Consider the following 7121-nt stretch of genomic DNA (forward strand, 5'->3'; position numbering starts at 1 on the left):
TTGGAATTGTCACCATGTTTTTCTTTTTGCTGTTGTAATAGGTGTGATATTAAACATCTTTTCATGGGCTTATTTACTATCTGTATCATCTTTGGTGAAATATCTCTTCATGTCCTTTACCCATATTCTAACTGGATTTTTTTTTAATCGTTAAGTTTTGAGCATTTTTTATATATTCCGAATAAGATCCTTTGCCCTGAGCAGTGTCGCTCAGTTGGTTGGGTGTCATTTCACAAAGTGAAAGGTCACTGGTTCACGTGTCAGGGCACATGTCTGGGCTGTGGGTTTGGTCCCCAGTTGGGCACATGGGAGAGGCAACTATATGTGATCGATGTTTTTCATGTTAATGCTTCTCTCCCTCAGCTTCTCCCTCCCTTTCCCTCTCTCTAGAAATAAATAAATAAAATAAAATAAAAATAAGAATTCTTTGTTAGGTGTGATTTGCAAATATTTTCTCCCAATCTACAGTGTCTTTTTATCTTCTTCACAAGATCTTTCACAATCTAAAGGTTGTTAATTGTGATAAAGTCCAATTTATTAACTTTTTCTTTTAGAGATTGTTTGTTACTACATCTAAGAACCCTTCTTTTACCAATCCCTAGGTACCAAAGATTTTCTCCTATGTTTTTTTTTCCTAATAGTCTTATAGTTTAAAAAAAATAAGTCTAAGAGTTTAACATCTTATATTTAAATCTGTGATCCATTTTGGGTTATTTTTTATAAGGCATGAGGTTCCTATGGAGGCTCTCTGTTTTGTATATATGAATATCCAGAATCCTTGCTGAAAAACTTCCTTGTTTCATAGACTTGCTTTTTTTTTAAATCTTTGTCAAAAATCACTTTGCCATACTTGTGTGGACTTCTCTATTTTGTTCAATTGATCCTTATGTCTTTCTTTGTGAGCCCCTGTTTTTTTTTTTTTATCCTCAGTCAAGTATATGTTTATTGATTTTAGAAAGAAATGAAGGAGAGAGAGAGACTTCAGTGTGAGAGAGAAACATCGATCGGTTGCCTCCCCTACGCACCCCAACCAGGACTGAACCTGCAATTTGTTGTGTGCCCTGACTGGGGATTCGGCTTGCAACATTTTGGTGGATGGGACAACATTCCAACAAACTGAGCCCCTCAGCTAAGGCTGAACCCTTCTCTTGATTACTGAAGTCCTACCATACTGTCTTGATTATTGAAGTTTCATAATAACGTATAAAATCAAGTAGAGTAATTCCTTCAACTTTATTCTTGTTTTTCATTTTTTTTTCCTGGCTATTCTAGTTTCTTGCTCTTCTATACAAGTTTTAGAACAAGCTTGTTTATATCTGTTTTTTAATTCTTCCTGGGATATAGATAGGATTTATGTTAAACTTATATATTAATTTGGGAAGAATTGATATCTTTACTAGGTTAAGTGTTCCAATCCATTTACACAGTGTGTCTCTCCACTAATTTAGTGTGTCTTCATTTTCTTTTATTAACATTTTGTGCTATTCAGCCTACAAGCCCCAGATATGGTTCATTAGATTTACAACTAAGTATTTAACTTTTTGGAGTTACTTTTTAGCTCCAAAAAGTAGCTCTGTAGTTTTAATTTCAGTGCCCATTTGTTTATTGCTAGTATATAGAATTGATTTTTGTATGTTTATCTTGTATTTTGAGACCTTGTTGAACTCATGTATTAGTTTAGAAAGGCTTATTTTTCATTTTTCTGTAGATTTCTTGGGATTTTCTGCATACATAGTCATGTTATCTGCAAATAGGGACAAATAATACACTTTTATGATTTTAGTTCTTTTACATTTTTGGAGAATTGATTGTTTTATGGCCCAGAATATGGTCTTTCTTGTATATGTTCCATGGTGCTTGAAAAAGACTGAATGTTCTGCTTTTGTTGGGTAAAATAGTCAACAAATGTCAATCATATCCTGCTGGTTGATGGTTTTGTTGAATTATTGTATATCCTGAATTATTTTCTGTCTATATCGATTGTTGAGAAAGAGATGTTGAAGTTTCCAACTATAGGTGTGAATTTATCAATTTTCTTTCAATTCTATCAGTTTCTGCTGTACATATGTTTTAAAGGTTTTACCTAATTATATTTAGAGAAAGGGGAAGGGAGGGAGAAAGAGAGGGAGAGAAACATCCGTCGGTTGCCTCCGTCTGACAGAACCGGACCCACAACCCAGGCATGTGCCCTGATTGGGAATCGAAATGGTGACCTTACACTTCGCAGGGTGATTGCCCAGTCAGCTGGGCCGTACAAGTCAGGGATGCCTCACATATTCTGTATAGACTCTGTTGTTTGGTGTGTATACATTTAGGATTGCTAGCTTTCCTTTTTATTACTATTATTTTTTTTGAGTTTTATTTTTCAATCACAGTATGCATTCAATATTATTTTGTACTACTTCCAGGAGTACAATATAGTGGTTAGATATTCATATAGTTTCAAAGTGGTCCCCCTGGTGTACTCAGTACCCTCCTGGCAACATGCACAGTTATTACAATATTATTGATTGCCTTTCCTGTGCTGTACTTTATATCCCCATGACTATTTTGTACTTCTTAATCCTTTCACCTTTTTTACTCTGGTCTCCAAACACCTCTACCTAAGTCCTACAGTTCTCAGTCTGTTGTTCTCTGTATCTATGAGTCAGTTTAGGAGTGCTATGTTTTCTTGATGATGAACATTTGTTGGGAATTGCTTTGCTGGTTTCAGAAGCTGTAACTGCCCCCCATGGCTGAGGCTGAGTGAGTGACCTTCAGACCATAAGCCACTAAGGAGACAAACGTTATCTCCCTGGCAGGGGCGCCGCCTCTGCTCCTTTTACTTTACTGTGCCCGGCCCCCAGTGCTTGAGCGGTTAGGCAATGACAGGCACGATTCCTCCAGGGAGGGACGACCTAAGACAGGTATAATTATGGGGGACCCCAGGGAAGGACTTGGGGGCTACAGAAAAGGGGTGATGGACCCTCACCCCTCAGCTTTGACATAGCCTGAGTCCTCATTCTGTCTTTGAGAAGTCTCCTAATCTCTTGGCTGCCTTACTTCCCCTGCCTGACTGAAGCCTGAAACAATACCTTAAGCCTGAAACAATGCCGGTGGTGGGTGCAGCCCTGTGCTGGAAAGGGTGGGTTCCCTGGGACAATCAGGCCTAAGAAAGAATATGTAAAATTCTGTGAAACCTGCTTTGTTTAGAATGCTCTCAATTAAATAATAAGTGTCCGAGCAGGAAGTGAGTTTGTTCCTCAAAGTCTTATGGCCATTTAGCTATCTGACGCTGCTTCAAAACAGGCCCTCAGAGTTCTTTGTATGTCATCTATTGTTTGATCCTTACTGCCTGATAATGGTTAAGATCTTTACATATACACCCTGTATTCCTATGCAAATTAATCCAATTAAAGCTTCTCCAGGGGAGGGACAGGGTGCTTTCCCCTTGAGAGAGTCCTGCCATCCCTTTTTCTCCACAGGACTCTGTAGTCTGTGTGAATTTATTTCATTTCATCCATAACGCCACAGACACAGCGGGCCAGTGTCCACGTCAGACATTTATATCATTACTGAATATTTCTCTCTATGGTAATTTTTGTTGTTTCTTGGAACTTCAATCTGTTTAATGTAGCAAGTTCCGTTTTCTGTAAAAAATGTTTTCATAATATGACTTTTTCTGCTTTTTTTCTAAGTGTTTTTATATTTGGGGTCTTTCTTATAGATAGCAGGTAGTTGGGAAATATTTTTTAATCCATGTTTCAAATTCTGGTTTTTTTAATTGGTGTATTTAGACCATTTACATTAATGTAATTATTGATATGTAAATGCTTAATTCTGGTATTTTCGTTTTTGCTCTCTTTCTTTATTTTTCTGTACTTTCCTGTGTTATGTTATTTGAACTTTTATTAGAATCTATTTCCATTTATCCATAGTGTTTTTGAGTATATTTCTTTGTATAACTTTTTAATTATTATTATTTTTTAATAGAAGGAAAGGGATGGAGATAGAGAGGGAGAGAAACATTGGTGTGAGACAGGAACATTGACCAGTTGCCTACTTATGTGCCAGACTCTAGGACTGGCCTGCGACCCAGGCATATGCCCTGACCGGGAATGGAACCGTGACCTTTCGCTTGGTAGGATGACACCCCTCCAACTGAGCCACACTGGTGGGGGCTGTATAAATTTTTTATTTGTGGCTTTAGTTATTACATCGTACATACATAACTTATCATAGCCTACTTCTCTTGACATATTACCAGTTTGTGTGAAGTGTAGAAACCTTACCTACCTTTAAGTCTTTTTGCCCTACACCATTTATTATATGATTGCCTTAAATATTTCCCTTACATACAGTAAGAACCACGCGAAACAGGGTTATCATATTTGCTTCAGCCATCAAACATAATTTATAATACTAAAGAGAAGAAGTAAAGTCTATTGTATTTACCCATGTTTTCACTCTTTCCATTATTCTTCCTTCCTGATTTCACATTTCCTTCTTTTATCATGGACGTGGGAGCACAGTTTTTTTCCACGATGTTTGGTTAAACTATGGCAGTAATTGCCTCAGACTTTTCTTTCCAGGCTGCCTGTCTCCTGGTTCACTAGCTGAAGAGAGTAGGCATTTCCTATGTTTCCTTTTGTTTGTGTGTGTTGGTGTTTCCAGTTGCTGGCTTCTCCAGCGCTGGGTCCAAGATGTATGAGGCAAAAACCCAGAAGGGAGCTCACCACTGGGCCATCCCTTGGGTCCCAAGGTTTTTAGCCAGTCTGTATTTTCTCCCTTTTTAAAAGACTTCTCATACTTGTTTTGTGGATAATGTCCAGTGGACCCATTTTTCTCCTTTTGCTTGCCAAGCTTCTAGAGGAAAAATGTTTACCAAAAATAGTTTGCCTCCTGATTTCCACTATTTTCCATAGTTGACTGATTCCATCACACACATCTTAACTTTCATCTCCAATGAAATTTAACTCATGAAGGCAGGGGTTTTGTTTTCTTTATGACTGTGTCCCAAGGATACAGGGCATGGCGTGTAGCAGGGCTTTGGTAAATATTTCCTGTCACTACATTATCCTTGTAACTTTTTTTCTTCATATTCTCAGTACACCAAACCAGTATACAAACTCATTACCCCATGCATGAATTCAGATATTGGTTTAGTTGTTGTTTGCTTCCTGTGTCTTTCTTCCTGCCATTATCTTCTTAAGAAATGCCCTTCAATTATTCCCTACTTATTCATTGTTTTTTTTCTTCCCTTGAAATTCCAAACCTAGTTGGACCTCCTTGGTCTTGTCTTCCTAGCCTCATTATTGTATTCTGAAGTTCTATAGTCACTACTTTTTATGTAGGATGCATTTTTTCCTTTTTATTGAATTTATTGGGGTGACACTGGTTAACAAAATTATACAGGTTTCAGGTGTCCAATTTCACAACACATGGTCTGCACACTGTATTGTGTGTTCGCCCCCCCAAGTCAAGTCTTCTTACAGCACTATCCCCCTATACCCTTTTCGACCTCTCTTTACCCCCCTGTACCCAGTAATCTGTAGTACTTATTTAAATTGACATATTGTCTCACTTAAAAAATCTTTCAGCTTTAGCTTTCTGTCTGGCCACAGCCATCAGGTAAGCCAAGATGGGAGCTTACGAGCACGTCCAGGAACTATGGAGGAAGAAGCAGTCTGATGCGATGTGCTTCCTTTTTAGGGTGCACTGCTGGCAGTACTGCCAGCAACTCGTGCTCCACAGGGCTCCTGCCCCACCAGGCCCAATAAAAGTGCACAGGCTGGGATACAAGGCCAAGCAAGGTTATGTTATATATAGGATTTATGTGCACTGCAGTGGCCACAAACACTCTCTAAGGGTGTCACAATCGATGGCAAGGCAGTCCGCTGTGGTGTTAACAAGGTAAGGTTTGCCTGAAACCTTCAGTCTGTTGCCGAGGAGTGAGCTGGATGCCACTGTGGGGCTCTGAGAGTCCTGAATTCTCACTGAGTTGGGGAAGATTCCACATACAAATTCTTTAAGGTTATCCTCATTGATCCATTCCGTAAGCCTATCAGGAGGAACCCTGACACCCAGTGGATCACTAAACTGGTCCACGAGCACAGGGACAAGGACTGACGTCAGCGGGCCATAAGTTTCACCACACTGTGGGTGGTTCTCACCCTATAGCTTGGAGAAGATGCAGCACTCACCAGCTCCACCATTACCACTAATATAAGTAATGTTCATAAAAGTTTTACCTAACAAGCAATTTAGGACAGTCAAAAAAAAGTCAGCTTTAGTAAACAAATTTTGCTGTAGGGCTTATACAAGAAGTTGAGCTAGATGCCGGCATTGTAACTGGTTGGTTTCAGGGCCAGTGTCTCTTCCAGCTACTAGACCTTTGCTCATGCTGGCTGGTCTGCTCACGATCAGATGATTGCTCTTCTTCTGGAAACCTCATCTGAATTTTAGGTTGGAAGAAAGGGTATATAGGATGAAGGGATAGGCTAACCATGTCCATCTTTTTTTAAATTAATTAATCCAATCAGGGTGATTTTAAAAATTTTATTGATTATGCTATAACAATTGTCCTAATTTTTCTCTCTTTGCCAGCACCCCCCACTCCCGCATGCAATCCCCCCACCATTGTTCATGTCCATGGGCCATGCGTATAAGTTCTTTGGCTTCTCCATTTCCTATATCGTACTTTACATCCCCATGGCTATTCTGTAACTACCTATTTGTACTTCTTAATCCCCTCACCTCTTCACCCATTCGCCCACACTCCCCTCCCATCTGGCACCCATCAAACAGCTCTCCGTATCCATGATTCTGTCTTTGTTCTTCTTGTTTGCTTAGTTTTCTTTTTTTTCAGATTCAATTTATTTATTGAATAATAAATATGTATTTATTGCCATTTACTGTTCATAGTTTTGATCTTTATTGGCCCTTCAACTCTAAATGACAGCTTTGCTGGGCAGGGCAGTCTTGGCTGTAGGTCCCTGTTTTTCATCACTTTGAATATTTCTTGCCAACCCCTCCTAGCCTGCAAAGTTTCTTTTGAGAAATCAGCTGACAGTCTAATGGGAACTCCCCTGTAGGTAACTAACATCTTTTGCTGCTTTTAAGATTCATCCTTTATCTTTAAC

The 7121-nt window shown here is 39.0% G+C and overlaps 1 pseudogene; it reads left to right on the plus strand.

The window, feature by feature from the left end:
- Window positions 1-5620: 5620 nt before the first annotated feature.
- Window positions 5621-6203, plus strand: LOC119039342 (60S ribosomal protein L15-like; annotated as a pseudogene).
- Window positions 6204-7121: the final 918 nt, after the last annotated feature.

Source organism: Artibeus jamaicensis, unplaced genomic scaffold (genome assembly GCF_021234435.1).
Source record: "Artibeus jamaicensis isolate MK-2021 breed Jamaican fruit bat unplaced genomic scaffold, CSHL_Jam_final scaffold_1964, whole genome shotgun sequence".
Classification (NCBI taxonomy): Eukaryota; Metazoa; Chordata; class Mammalia; order Chiroptera; family Phyllostomidae; genus Artibeus; species Artibeus jamaicensis.